Raw genomic sequence first — 17,022 nt, 5'->3', positions numbered from 1 at the left:
TCTCACCTCCCTAACCTAAACCTAAACCTAAACTTGAAAACCCAAACCTAAACTCGATCCCGAACCCGATTTCCTAAACCTAGACCTTAACCTATTCTCAATTCCCTAAACCTATAGCTTATAACCTAAACCTAAACATAAACTTTAACCTAAACCTAAACCTAAACCTAAACCTATAACCTTAACCGAAACCAATACCTATGACCTAAAACCTTAACCTATAACCTAAACTTATAACCTATAACCTAACCTTAACCTAAACCTAAAACCTAAACCTTAACCTATAACCTAAAACCTAAACTTAAACCTAAACCTAAAATGTAAATGTATTATCAAATCCCTAAACCTAAACCTAAACCTACACCTAATCCTAATCTCAACTTCCTAACTTAAACCTAAGCCTAAACTTGAAAACCTGAACCTAAACCTGATCCCGAACCCGAACCCGATTTCCTAAGCCTAAACCTTAACCTATTCTCAATTCCCTAAACCTTAACCTATAACCTACACTTGTAACCTAAACTTATAACCTAAACCTAAGCCTAAAACCTAAAACTAAACCTAAAACCTAAATCTATTGTCAAATCCTTAAACCTAAACCTACACCTAATCCTAATCTCAACTCCCTAACCTAAACTTAAACCTAAACTTGAAAACCTAAACCCAAACCCATTCCCGAACCCAATTTTCTAAACCTAAACCTTAACCTATTCTCAATTCCCTAAAGCTATAACCTATATACTATAACCTATAACCTAACCTAAACCTTAACTTAAACCTATAACCTAAACCTAAACCTTAACCTAAACCTAAACCAAAACCTATAACCTAAACCTTAACCTATAACCTATAACCTAAACCTAAAACCTAAACCTAAACCTATAACCTATAACCTAAACCTAAACCTAAACCTAAAACCTAAATGTATTCTCAAATCCCTAAACCTAGATCTACACCTAATCCTAATCTCAACTCTCTAACCTAAACCTAAACCTAAACTTGAAAACCCAAACCTAAACCCGTTCCCGAACCCGAACCCGATTGCTGTAATAATGTAGCCCAATCACATGGCAACAAACAAGAATGTATCCCTTTTAACACATGCCCCTTTTTACAAAGCCTTAATTTTTGTTGTTGTTTCTATTAACTTGAATTGAAACACTTTTTTGCATTATTTGCTTGCATTAGTTTTATTTTAATGATCAGTTTTATTTTTAAAAAGTGTGCCCACTTTTTTTGAAGAAAAAAAAAGTGAATGAAGTTTCTGCAATTCTTCATGATTCTGAATTATAATGTTTTGTTGGTTGAATATTTTTTTATTAGATGAAAGACAGAGAAAATTGTTGCTGATTTCCTTTTTTTATTTATGATGTTAAACTTAAATGTATTTATGCGTGGATGAATGTAATGTGGATAAGATTGTTTGTGTTTGGATGGATGTAGTTTATGTTTGGATGAATGTAATTTATGTTGGGATGGATTTACGTAGTTTGGGTTTAGATGGATGTGAATGTGAATATGATGAAATATATTATATAACAAGTATATATCAGGAAGAATAGGAGGTTGTAACAGGTGTATATCAGGAAGAATACGATATTATAACAGGTGTATATTGTTTGTGTTTAGATGGATGTTGTTTATGTTTGGATGAATGTAGTTTATGTTTGAATGGATTTACGTAGTTTGGGTTTAGATGGATGTGAATGTGAATATGATGAAATATATTATATAACAGGTGTATATCAGGAAGAATTGCAACTGGTGTAACAGGTGTATATTCAAATATGAGATGGTCGAAGATCGTCCTTTTCAAGGTCATAAGAGACGGTTCAAAGCAGTCCTTTTTAAGGACGGTCTATGACCGTCCTTTTTAGGCTCATAAGAGACGGTCTATGACCATCATTTTATGGTTCATCAGAGACTGCCTATAACAGTCTTTTTTACTGACGGTCATGGACTGTCCTTTTCACTGACTGTCTAGGACCGTCCTTTTAAGCTTCATGAGAGACGTCTAATGTCTACCTTTAGAGACGGTCCATGACCGTCCTTCTTTAGAGACGGTCCATGACCGTCCTTCTTTAGAGACGGTTTATGGCCGTCCTTTAAGTAATACAACTCCCCAAAATATGACGGCCCTTGCGACGGTCCAAGACCATCCTTTATGGTCTTTTGAGACGGTTTTCAACCGTCCTTTTTTTGCTGTTTTGGTGTAGTGACAAGGGCATAATATCCAGCATCATGGGCCTCAGTTATGGGGCACATATGCATCACATTGGGCCTCACTCATAGGCTAATATATGTATAACATCGGGCCGTATCAAACGGATCGAAGCAAATGGGCCAATTCAAATGGGCCGAATCAGGTGGGTCGAATCAAGTGGGTCGAATCAATGGGCCGAGTCAAACGGGTTGAGCCAAATGGGCCAATTTGAATGGGCCGAATCAATGAGCCGAGTCAAACGGGCCGAATAGAATGGGCTAATTCAAATGGGCCGAATCAAATAGGCTGAGTCAAATGGGCCGAATCAAATAGGCCGAGTCAAATGGGCCGAGTCAAATGGGCCAATTCAAATGGGCCAAATCAACAGGCTGAGTCAAACGGGCCAAGTTAATTGTGCCCAAACCAACCACACTATTCATTTATAGCTAGAGATCATTTTAAAACATCATCACAAATAAATCATATCCCAAGGATCACCTGGACCATCCCACAAGTGGTAGTAGAGGTAATGTTTTCCCCTGTTTAAACCACACAGGGCCACCACAAGATTTATTTTCCACTCAATCTATTCATAAGGTGATAAGACCTGGCTAAAGAGGAAAAACGAATATCATTTGATCCAAAACTTTTGGGATCCTTGAAGGATTTCAATGGTGGACATTCATTCTCCACTGATTTCTGTAGTGTGGTCCACCTGACCATCAGATCTGCTTCATTTTTAGTCTCAAGCCTTGAGGCGAGATGGCCAGAGGGATGGACGGTAGCTAAATGGATGAACGGCTGGATGTAGCACATCCATCAAGGTGAGGCCGCTGACCGTCCAACAGATGGACGGCTAGGCATAGCCAAGAGAATGGATGGCTTGGATGGAAAATATACATCATGGTGATGCCGTACATGGCATCCATGCCGCTGGATTGCTAGGCCAACAGCCTAGCGTCCAGTAGATGGATGGTATGGATACTACACATGCATCATGTGGGGTGATGGACGGTGGAATAAATACATCATGTATGGCTACTCAAAACTCCAATACGTGCATCATGGGGCTGCTCAAAACTCAACCCGTCCCTGTAAGATGGATGGACGGCTGGGATATCAGGTCAGCTGCACCGTCCAGCAAATGGACAGTGCAGATAACACTATACATCATGATGTGGTCCACGTAGTGGCCCACCTCAAGTATAATATATATATATATATATACATAATATATATCCACCTAGCATCCAGCATCCAACAATGGACGGCTGGATGCATTCAATGGAGATATCACGTGGGTGTGGCCCACCTAATTACATTTAATATAATATATTATATTGTATAATATATATAGCCAATGTAATATATATTATAAAATATAATACAATATAAATAATATTATATTGTAAGATTACAGCATCCAGTGTCCAGGGAGTGACACTGGATGGTTGGATCCACAGTCTGCAAGATGGGTCCACATGGTGTGGCCCACCAAAATTTTTATTTTTATTTTTTTTGGCTGATGTTGTGTTTGCTAACGTGCAACACATATATGGTGGGGACCGCACCAGTGGACTATCCCACTGACCAAGCTAATCTTCATGTTTTATTATATCCGGGCAGGCCCGAAAATGAGTAGCAAGTGGGCCATATTTGCTGGACGTCCAAGGAAATCTGGATGGTCCAGATCATTGGACACATCAAATGGGCCACACACATCATCACCATCATCAAAGTAAGAAGAAGAGAGAGAAAGAGAGAGAAGCGTGAGAAGGGGAGGGACCCCACCACTATTGGGCCCTCCCTTACACCATGCATATATCAAGTGGGTCTCACAAAAATCAAAATCAACGGTGGATCACCCACCTATCGCCCTCCTTCTTTAGCTCCTTGGACTTGTATGCTCCTTGCCTTCTATTTTAATGGAGTTTGATGGAGATTGGAAGGTTGAGATGGGAGATGAGAGGGTAGGAAAGTGGGCCACACTTGTTGTTTTGGGAGAGCTTGGGAAGGCTTGGACGTGGGATGTTTTTGGGTTGCTTGGGAGTGAAGAAAGAGAATAAGAGAGAGGGGGAAGTGATGAGTGAAAAGGGATGGGATGATGTATGATGGGTGATGGGTGGAGTGATGGGATTCTAAGAAAGGGATGGGTGGAAAGAGAGAGAGTTGACTTTGGGAATGGGAAGGAATGGGTTGTTAAACTTGGGGTATAGAGTGTACTTGACTCGTACTTGACATTGATTAATTGATTGATTGATGGGACATGTTGTAGAGATTCTCTCAAAATTCGCAACGCATGACATTTTTCTCGAGATAAATGCGGGCCCACATCTCCTATCCTGGTTATTGGATCGGTGTGCAAGTCACGGCATTGGAACCGCGGTGACGACGCGGTCGCTAAGATACAAGTTTCGGGTCGAGCCGACTTTGGTATGCAGGACTTCGCTTAGGATCATGTGCAAACGTTAGATACGAGTCAAGGTTTGCCGGAATTCAATTGGAAGGACCGTGGAAGCCTACGGAACAGTATGGTCTAGGATACGGGCCTTACAAATGTCCCTTTAGTGCTTAACATTAAGGATGATTCTAAGATCTTTAATGAAGCAATGTCTTTTAGCAAATCTACTTTTTAGAAAGATGTCATTAACGATGAAATATACTCTATTATATCAAATAAAACATTAGAACTAGTAGATCTACCTCTACGTTAGAAATCTATTGGTTGTAAATGGGTATTTGGAAGAAAAATCACACTGATGGTAGTATTCAAACGTTCAAGGCTAGAGTTGGACACGAACCGAGCTAACTTAACTTGCTCCGTTTGACTCAAAAAAACTCGACTCAGCTTGTATCAAATCTAGGTTCTGGCCGAGTCGAGCTAAATATTTGAGCTCGAAAAAATTTTGAGTCGAGTTTGAGCTTGTAAGACCCTAACCCAAGTATGCACGCCATTTTTTAGGTCACACGGTCCTACCGGTCGAATCCCGATGACCCGTGACCTTCGGGTAGTGTTTGCGGTCGTCCTTGAGTTCGGTCACGTTGACCCGACTTGGATCAACTCGAAACCTACGCCATCTTATCCACATCGTCGCCACCGTTCCGATGCTGCGTCCCATGCGTCCATCCGAGTTGTAGATCTTGAGATGTGGGTCGTGGTCATTCTAGGCTGTTGATCATGATTATGGGGCCCACCTAGGATTTGGTGCAAATCCCTAGGCATAGGTTTCATCACCCTAGCCATCATAGGGTAAGTAGATTAGATTAGGTCCCTAGCCCTACCTAGTTAGCAAGTGATCATGAGTTCTCTATCCAAGAGAGCTCCTTTTTCTATCTCTTATGCAAAAGCTACTTTTCCCTCTTCCCTAAATCTGAAATTTTAGAATTTCTCTCCTCTAGAGAGAGAGAGAGAGGATCATATCTCTCTTTCCTAGCAAAACACTCATTAAATTGCATAAAATCCTCTCTTGCTAGCAATTTCATTCATTTCTCTCCCTTCCTCTCTTCTCCTCATCTCTCCTTCTCCCTCTCTACCCTTGGAATGTCCCACCCTTCTCCTCATCTCCAAACCCTTATACCCTAAAAAACCCCCTCATCTAACCTTCCATCTCCAATCTTAGTCATTGATCCTTGAAGCTTGAAGCATAGAAGTCCATTGGTAGGAGTTTGGTGAAGAACTATTAAGGTGGGTGTTTTTAGTTTAGGATTTCTTTTCTTACTTCTTAGATCTTTTCATTCCTATCTTGAGGAGATTGTGGGGCCCACTAAATGATGTTAGAGGTCCCCAAGTATTCATGGATGAGGCCTATGGCCAACCTTCTTGCATGCATGTTGCATAAATGGGGCCATTCTCCATGGACCCCATCATGGCCTTTTTCTTTTGATCCATGTTCTTGAGGAGTCATCTAGACCCTAGACCTTGGTGGGGATGATATCCCCACCTTAGATCTGAAAGTTTATTGCATGCATGTCTATGTTGTAACTTGTAAATGAATATAGTGGAAGGTGTAATGTTTGTGATAAAGGGAGGGCCTCAATGGTGGCGGAGACCATCTTTTGTGGCCAGATTTCGCTTTATTTCTTCCTTTTCTTCATTTACCCTATCCTCATGACCTGATCTCTGAGGTGTGTGGCCCACTTAAAGGCCTTGCAACATCCAGACCATTCAAACATTGTGGACGCCCTGTACTGTCCATACTTGGGATGTTGGTGCCCCATTTCCCCCATATGTGATGCATGCAATGGGTTTTTAAGTGGGGATATGGCCTGGATATTTGTGGGGCTCACTAAAGTGGACCATAGCACCAAATTTATGGGGTAATTTCCTTTTAATTTGGCTCATATACTTAGTTTATTCCATGTATATGTTGCTATCCAGAAATCCTCTGAACAGTTTCTGATTTTTTTTACCAGATTTTGGGACTGATTGGGGGACCTTTCTTACCCCTCAAATATACTTTTCTTGAAGGTAGGGACCGCACCTAGATGTCCCCCAAATTTTAGCCTCATCTGATGTCACGCCCCAAACTCAGAAACCAGGCTCACAGAATTTCCGATCACCGAATCTGGTACTGACAGCCTCCGTAGTACCCCATTCTCGGCTCCTAGCATCCATACGCCAGATTCCAATCCTGGGATCCTACAAGGAGGATTTGTCAATATACATTAACTCTTAAGAAGCATAACCACTAGTATACCCAAATCACAAAGGCAACACCATCATCACATATCCACTAATATAAACATTTGAATACAATGCTAAAAGAGAAATACATATGTCAAAAATAAAATCAAAACTCCAAAAGATAGCCGGACGCTCCAAGCTCAATGCCACTGCGACCAACGTCACCTACACGCATCTATCGTGCATAAGCTTATAGAAAGCTTAAAGGGTGGTGAAAGTGTGTGCACAAGGCAAGTGTCAAGTATTCAATACAATGCCATAATCATACAATACAGGAAATACTGGTAAAATCATGAATCATATGATATCAGAGTAAGCGAAAATACTGACAAGTCCATGAGTCAATCAATATCAAAATATGCAATACAGATCAACTAAGCGAATGAGGAGTCATAAAGAGCTAAATATCAGATACCGAGGATGCAATGCAATATATAATTTCTGATGAGTATCACGAATAACGTCAGTCATACTTAGACCATATAAATGCAGAAACACGGTAATCCAAAATGTCATATGCCACGACTGTAATGCAATATGTGGTGCGAATGGAATGACCATGCTGGAGTGTGAAGTCAGCATGATGGTACGTGGTATCGTAGGCTATGGGGTCCATCACAAGGGACTTCTATCCAAACCAGTCTCATACCTAATTTGGATAGTCAAACTCAATGTGGTAAACTCCTGATCTCAAGTTAGTCGCGCGCCCCAACCGAAATCTTGGCCATTGTGAAGGTACACGTAATAAATAGTTACGCACTACCAGCCCGAGTGGATAGTGAATGAATGAATGAATATGCAACGCCTGCTCAATAAGTTCACATATCAGTACTATTCATCTCTGGGATCATCACCGGGGTCTAGTACACTCTACATGGAAAATCGCCACCCACTGATGCGCGATCATGTAAGTGGAAGAAACCTCACCATCCGCCTAACCAGTAGTCAGCCATTATCTACCCGGCACACCGATAGTGGACCCATTCACGAGCTGGTCAAACTCAGCCTAGCTATGCCCCCTACGCTCTGGCGGGTAAGGCCACACCCCTCCCAATCGATCATGACACAGTGGAAGACGCGGCCTCCTGGTATTCGGCACTCGGGCACTCATGTATGCACTCGGTCTCGATGTTAGGGCGTCTCCTGGCCACGGAGGTTTAGGGACTTTCACCCAAGGACATCCAAAGTGCCCAGATGCTTGAACCAAACATTTTTGGTGTGGTGTCCCATCTAGCCATCCATGACATGCCTACAGAGTCTACGGCCTTGATGTCGATAGGGCGTACAGTAATCATAACACAATGCAAGATGCATGAGTCATACAATTCAGTGATGCATCAATCCTGCGCATACCATGTGCTCATGTGAGATAACCTCCGCCTATCAGGGAGTCTCATAACAACCTGTCCAATGACATATGCAATGATCAATCACATCTCATAACAAATATGCAGATGATGCATATGGGTATGTATCATAATGTTATGTTGTCACATACTCATAATCGGTATCAATAACCGGCATCGACAATCGACCTCGACCATTTGGACATTTAACCAAAATTGCCCTCAAGGAATGGCCCACATAGATCCTAACATATAGTGGACTCATGGCCTTACACAAGGGCCAAATATATGACACAATGGGCCTCACTCAAGGGCTTAATACACATCCCGATGGGCCTTTCACGTGGGCCTAACATACATCATAATGGGCTCCATCGTCCGGCCCTTGAATGCATCACAATGGGCCTCATCAAATAGGCCTCATATACATCATGTTGGGCCTTAAACACGGGCTAATTACACATCACAACGGGCCTCAAATATGGGCCGCATATACATCACATGGGGCCTCAAACATGGGCCGAATACACATCACAATGGGCCTCAAATACGAGCAGCATATACATCACATCGGGCCTAAAACTCGGGCCGAATGCACATCACAATGGGTCTTAAATATGGGTCGCAAATAGATCACATGGGGCCTCAAACACGGGTCAAATGCACATCACAATGGGCATCAAATACGGGCCATATATACATCACATTAGCCTCGATATCCAGCCTCGACAATCGGAATCAATCGATAATCGGAATCGGCAATCGGCCACAATAATCGGAATCGATTGATAATCGGCCTTGATGATCGGAATCGGCAATCAACATCGATGAGAATGGCTTAACAAGGCCCAAGGGAAGGTCACAATGTGGACATTCAACCATCGTTGCCCATCGATGTGGACATTTAACCAACATTGCTCCCTAGGAGTGGCCCACATAAACATCATTACATACATCCTGGCAAAATCATACATCACATCGGGCCTTGAATACACAACAGGTGGGCCCCGCACCTGGGCCTCAAATACATCACATGGACCTCAAATACACAATAGGTGGGCCCTGTACCTGGATCTCAAATACATCTTATTGGGTCTCAACCCATGGGCCCCAAATACACCTCAATGGGTCTCGTCTCATGGCCCCAAATATATCACAATGGGCCTCAACCCATGGGCCCCAAATACATCATATTGGGCCTTAACAAATGGGCCACAAACACATCATACTAGGCCTTATAGAAGGGCCTCATATACATCACATCGGGCCCTTTCAAATAGGCCCCAAACACATCTCAATGGGCCGTATCAAATGGATCGAATCAATTGGGCCGAATCAAATGGGCCAATATATATAACATTGGGCCGATTCAAATGGGTCGAGTCGAATGGGTCGAATCAGTGGGTCGGTTCAAATAGACCGAGTCAAATGGGCCGATTAAATGGGTCAATTCAAATGGGCTGAATCAAATGGGCTGAGTTAAACGGGTCAAGTCAAATGGGCCAAGTCGATGGGCCGAGTCGATGGGCCGGGTCAAACGAGCCGAGTCAAATGGGCCGCATCAATGGGCCAAGTCAATGGGCCGAATCGAATGGGCCGAGTTGCAGAGGCTGAGTCCAATACATCATGCATTCATTGCAAGGGATCATTATGGTGCATAAAAAAAATGAATCATATCCAAAGGGATCATATGGACCATACCACAAATGACAATGGTGAGAATGATTTCCATCGTTAAATTTCTAGTGGGCCTACCATAGTCTTTTTTTTCCATCCATACTGTTCATAAGGTCACAAGGACCAGAAAGAAAACAAAAATTATATTGAATAAAAACTTTTATAACCCAAAGGGGTTTCAAGGGTAGGTGTTCAACACCACTAATTTCCATAGGGTGGTCCACTTAATATTAGATCTATCTTATTTTTATTCTTAAGCCCAAGGACGAGCTCACCAAATGTATAGATGGTTTGGATAAAACACATGCGGCATGGTGGTACCACGTCCAATCTGATGGACGGCTGAATACAGAATACATGCATCAAAAGGGGACCCACCGTCCCACCATATGGACGATGTGGATAAGACCCAAATGTATCGTGTGGCCCCTCAAAATTGGATGGACGGTAAGGATACAACACACGCATCATGGTGGGGCCGCATGCACATCAAATGGATGGATGACATGGTTCACATCACAATGGGCTCCACCTGTAAGATGGATGGACAGCTTGGATGTCATGCCTGCTGCACCGTCTAGCAACTAGACGGTGCAGATGTAACATACATCATGGTGCGGTCCACGTAATGGCCCACCATAGCATATATAATATAATATAATATATTATCGTATCATATAATATATTATATTATATTATAACATAACATAAAGAAAAGCCACCGTCCAGAGAGTCTGATGATCTGGACGGTGCAGATCAGATGCATATATGTCGTGGTGGGTCCACACGTGTGGCCCACCAATATAATATTCTTAATATATTATATATTATATATTATAATATTATAATATTATATATGTCGGCATGGCAGCAGACTACCCATACTCACCGTCCAGATGCATCTGAACGGTTTTGTTATCAAGATAAAGGTGGGTCCTACATAGTAGTGGCCCACCACATCATTCATATAATATGTAATATATTATATTATATAGTATATAAATATATTATATGCATTATATATATATATATATATATATATATATATATATATATATATATATACACACACATATATATATATATAAGTGTGTGTGTGTGTGTAATACACGGAAAACATCGTATCTAAATACATGTGACAACAATCAAGTCACTCATAAATCATTAACTAACATTAAAAGCTTTGAAAGGCCCTACGCAATATGGCAGCCCCACGTCAGGTGGGCCACACTCTTGGATCAAGCTAATATTTATGTTTTTCCTTCATTTGGGCCCGTCTAAATGGACTGTCATGTGGGCCACTCGGTGGATGACATGAATAAAATATATACTTCATGGTGGGCCACACACACACGCCATCCATAAGAGAGAGATAAAAAAAAAGGAGAGAAACGGGGAGATAGAGGGACCCCGCCACTATGGGCCCCTCTCTACATTGCATACATCAATGTGGGTCCCACGACAAGTGGGCCCTAAAATCTGAAATCAACGGTAGACCACCCACCTATGGCCTCCTTCTTTAGCTCCTTGGACTCCTTGGCTCCTAAGCTTCAACTTCGATGGAAGATGATGAGATTTGAAGGGTGGAGATGAGAGATAGAGTGGTAGGGAGTGGGCCACACATAAAACTCTCTCTCACACCATGAAAGCCATGGACATTTTCCTCTCCATGGGTTTGCTTGGAAAATAGTTAGAGAATGAGAGAGAGAGAGAGAGAGAGAGATGTGAGGAGAGGGATGGGCGATGGGTGTTGTAAGGAAGGGATGGAGAGATATGGGTGTGTTTGAAATTTTGAAAAAGAGGGATGGGTAAGGAGAGAGAGAGAGTTGACTTAGGAAAAAAGAGTGATGGTTGCTTGTACTTGTGGTATGGTGAGGTGGCATGGGGTATGGGTTTATGTACTTGACTTGATTTGATGTGACATGTTATAGAGATTCTCTCGAAATTCATAACGTGTGGCATTTCTTCAGAATGAATGTGAGTCCACATCTCCTGACTCGGGTATCGGATCGATGCGTGAGTCGTGGCATTAGAACCGCGGCGATGGCGCGGTCGCTAGGGTACAAGTTTCAGGTCGAGCCGACTTCGGTATGCAGGACCCAGCTTAGGATCGCGTGCAAACGTCAGATGCAAGTTAAGGGTTACTAAAATTCAACCGAGATGACCGTGGAAGCATATGGAACGGTACGGACTAGGATACGGGTCTTACATCTGACCTTGATTGAGGTCCCAAAGGTATGGCCTAAGTAGGGTGGACAATCCAGATTTTTTGGACTGTCCAACAACATGTTAGTTTGGAAATTTGAAAATATAAAACAATTTTTGCATTGGTGGCTACTTTTGTGGACCCTACCTTGTAGTATACATATGTAGGGATGTTAAAATCAATTTTCCCCAATTTTTGGAGATCTTGGGCTCACCCCATTGGGTGCTCAAAACAGGGTCAGCCATAATTCTGCACTAACCAGATTTTTAGAAAGTCTGTTTTCTCTTAATTCACAAAAATACTTTCGTAACTCAGAAAAATATGAAATTTTAATTGAAGGTAACCCACCCCTGCTAAGACCCACCTACCAAATTTTGGGCCCAACGGATCACCGAGGAATTTTTGAAAAGGGCTGGACCGGCCCACTAGGCTGGGCGCCCAAGGCTGGGGCGTCTAGCATGGGCTGGTCATCCACCCCATTTTGTGGCCCACCATGATGTGCGTTTTATCCCTCTGGCCTTCCTTTATGTGGCCCACTTAAGTATGGTTCATTTAAGTGTGGAGTACCTAGGGTGGGGCCAACCTTTTTACTAGCACATGCCAAGGAGTCCAACCCATTGGGACGCCCCATGTGGACTACCTGCTGGACCTTGGTCCAACAGTGTGGCCCACCTTGTTCTCCAATTAATGTGATGTAATCCTATGTGGTGAGGCCCTCTAACTTGATGATTAGACTACTTGGACCGATGTCCTAATCAAATGGGTCATTTTCTGGGCTCCAACAGGCCCATAAACCTGTTGGGTTAAAAATCCAGCAATGTATTGTAATTATGCTTGGCCTTCGGGCTGAAATTTTGAGAAGTGGGGCCCACCACATTGTGAGTACTTAGAAGAAATAAATGTTGCTTTAAATCCCATAATTCTTGGGCTTAATTAGTGCATCTTTCAGGTCCACCATAGTTGGAGTTTTTAATGGGTTCATAAATGTAACTAGTTGTTGGACTCCTTAAGCCCTTTGGACCCTTGGGGCCATTTTTACCATATTATTGTGTTGGGTTTATGGGCCGGATTTCGCAAGTGGTTGGGCCTTTAGTCGCCCACCAAATCAACTTTATACTTGGGCCGAGTTGTAGGCCTAACTCACTTAACTTACACATGAGAATTGCACATGTGTTTTGAGTCATGGGCTGCCCACTAGGCCCACCACAATATGTGGACTAATGACCCTTATGTTTAGGCCCAAACCTTATGTATGGGCCCACAATATTGCTTACGGGTTGGGCTATGTGTGTTGCTCACTAGACCCATGTATTGGAATAGGCCTTGGGCCTTAATCCGCGATTAATAAGAGATAGACCACCTCTTGGGGACCAGTTATGGTTGGATGTCCACATTGGTGGCCCTAAGGTAGGCTCATGAGTTTCTACGGATAGTTAAAGGCCCATTATAGACCTTTACTAGGACCGTTCATCTATTTAGGCCTATGTTATTGTTCTCCTTAACCTTGTGGGCTACCTCAAACTATTGGGCCCCCACTAGAGGATGACTCCTTAGAGAATTTGTTTAAGTACCTAGACTTAGTCCCTCCTTGGAAAGGAGGCATATACTATGACATCATCGTCGTATGGTGCACCTAGTTCATCCTCATGACCCATGAGCATCGTTGCATGATTTGATTGCATTATGTGTGGTCATTGGGCAGATGTCTCACTACCCGGGCCTAAACTAAGGTGCGTATGGCTATCGCTTAGGGGAGGTGCCCCATCACTCAATTCGCCAAGTGTAAGACGTGCTGTACTTTGAGTGGCCTCATGTAGCGTTCCCTATATACAATATAGGGTACAACATGTGTGAGATTCAGCATAAGAACTCACACTCATCCAAACATCATTTACATTCCAAATCAAAAGAAGCTTTGTGCATTTCATTTAACCAAAATTGTCACAATACATGAGATGTAGTCTTACATAGATCATGACAGAAGATGCATGTGAGCTAATCTAAACAAAGTTTTTAAACACTAAAACATACCAACCACTCTACCATACTACTAAGCCTATCAAGGTTATAACATAGAAACCAAGAAAATAAAGAAAACCCAAAGACGACAACAACATATGACTAGTCGTCCGACTCTGGTGATGGAGGAGGAGCACCCTTGTCCTGCAGATAGCACAGGAGAGCCTTTAAGGTGTGAGACACCTTCTTAAATTTCTGTTTCATGTAGGCCCTATTCTCTTTAAGTTCGGCCCGAGTCTCTCTAACCTCCTATCGCAGGGCGACTTGGCCCTTCTCAGTCTGAGCCAAGTGGGCTTCTAAAGCAGCCCGATCATGGTGGCGCTCATGTGTAGCAAGAGGAGAGCCCCCATCAGAGTCTTGGGCCTCCTCTTCTTCCTCTTCCTGCTCTCCCTCTTTCTCACTTCCTTCCTCTATTTCCTTTCCGTCCTCTTCTTCATCACTCTCTTCCTCTTCACTTCCCGTCTCATCCCCACTCTCATCGAGTCGGGCTTGACGTTGTCGAGGGTCAATTATCATGTTGTTGAGCATAGTGTCATTAATGTAGTGGATCGGCACAAGCTCCGTGTCAAGTCAGTAGCCAAACTCTCGAGCAAGCTTGCATATGAGTTGGCCAAATGGGAGTGAAATATCTCCCCTAATAGAGCGTGCGGTCTGTACTATTTGTAGCAAGATAAATGTAGGCAGGCACAGTTTGTCTCCCTGCCCAGCTCTGTATAGGAAGTCCACCATCAAGTGCGTGCATTCAGAGTGATTACTCCACCTAGGATACACATTATGTGTGAATATGTTGTGGAGTAGGCGGAAGTCATGAGTCATCTTGGTCGCTGGGAGGTAGTTGCCTCGATTCTAGTAGATCAGTCGGTCGCAAAGAAATCGCGTATGGCGATCTCTTTCACGCACACTCTTGAGATTCTTCTCGCTAGCATGAACCTCACCACGCTCCATCTCCATAATCCATGCTAGTACACCAACATAAACTATGGCTTACCGCCTTCCCATGGGAATAGTGAACTGTAGAGGCTCCAGCAATGGGTCCCGTATGTGGGTGTAGAAGGCTCGGACAGTACTCTCACACGCACGTGACTTGCCTTCAAATATGGGGCCCCATCCAGCGTCCAACAGGAGGTCCATCAATGGATATAACCCAAATAGCTTTTCGTCTATGTGTGCTTTACAGAGAACTCTACAACCCTGGAACCTACCATGCGCGACGCCCCGCGGTAGGGTCCTTTTAAGCGGAATTTGGGGATCGAGATCCCGCTTCAGCCAATGCTCTCGTGCGGCGCTTGTACTTGCTTCGACGCCCAATTTCTTCCTTAGACGGGTTGGACAGCTAGGCCCAGCTTCATCTGTGGAAGCCCTCTTCTTTCCCGTGAGGGAAAGAAGTGTGGAGAGAGAGAAGATCGTAACCACTAGCTCAAAAAGAGCTATGGAAGTCGAAAAAGCTTGGGAATAGGGTGGATTGTGAGGCTTGTGTGTTATGAGACACAAAGGTGTAGGCTTTATGCTCAAATAGGTAGGAAATAGCGAAAATGGAGAGTTGTATGAGATGGGTTTGAGGAATATGATGGAGGGTGGGTATGTAATGAAGAAAAAAAGTAGGGAGATTTGAGAAGAAAAGTGAGATTTTTGAGAGGTTTGGAGGGTGTAGAAGCTAGGTGGGGGCATTAAAATGAAGCAAAACGGGAATAAGAGAGGGTCCCACATGATTTCGTGGCCCCCACATGAGTGCACAAGGTCGGCCTACTGGATGCCGTTTGGGCCCCCGAGTTCGTTTGAGATGTTTTCGGAGTCCATCTCGCGCATATTCAGGCGTTCTGGTCATTTGAGTGTGGAATACGCTGAATTATCGTCTAAACTCGTTGATTGACGGTCTAGAGAGGAATTGAGATCATCTCACATGATCACAGATGCATACGGGTCCTGTTTCAACGATCAGTTTCGCCCGTTGGTGAAACTTAGAATCCTACGTTCGTTTCTACGTTTTAACGCTCCCTCCTAATTCAAAGAACGTCAATGTGCGTTGTGTTACCATAACCTAGGTACAGTTTAATCCAAATCATACTTTGATACCAACTTGTAACGCCCTAAAAATCGGGGGTCGAGCAAAGGCTCAACTCCCGAGATCCGTCGCATCACTTATGCAACATAGATAATGATGATTAAATGTTGTCCGTATTAGCACAATAAACATAAATGAGATTACACTAAATCAGCATATCATACTCCAAAAATAATTAAATTAAGCAAGTAGAAGACTGTGATAGATATATAAGGTATATAAGTGGTTATAAACCCCTAAAGTATGATCATGTCATCAGACTGAATATATACATGTTTGTTCCAAAATATACAAAATGACAAAGTGTAATGTCCAACTAATTCGTATCCCTGTAATCCCGTCGATTAGTACATGGTCTACATAGACTCGCCTGATAGCTGCATATAGGAGAACTCTTCCTCATCGTCGTAAAAGTCAGGCTCCACTTCATAAGCATCGCCATCGTCTGCAGCTAAAACAGAGTCTGGTTGGTGTTTTAAAACACCGTCCTAGAGTGGGAGTGAGTGATCAACTCAGTGGTACTATAAGGCAAAGGTTAAATGTTATCAATTCAATCAAACAGTAATGATAAAGCAGTACAACACTCATGTCCTAAGTACTCTTGTTAATGCAGGAATGATATGCTATAATGATGCATGTCCTCGCCTACACTCCCTCAGCGACACCATCTCACGGTCACGCATGCTACTCCCACTATGCTCTTCCACGCCAAAGGCACATGTAATGCGGTGCATGGTCGTGTTAGCTGAGTTCTTGATTAGGCTTATTCATACAGCAGATTCAGGAAGCTAAGGTACCTCCCTTTATATCATTTACCCAAACGAT

Source organism: Magnolia sinica, chromosome 10 (genome assembly GCF_029962835.1).
Source record: "Magnolia sinica isolate HGM2019 chromosome 10, MsV1, whole genome shotgun sequence".
NCBI lineage: Eukaryota > Viridiplantae > Streptophyta > Magnoliopsida > Magnoliales > Magnoliaceae > Magnolia > Magnolia sinica.
This window is presented reverse-complemented; position numbering follows the sequence as displayed.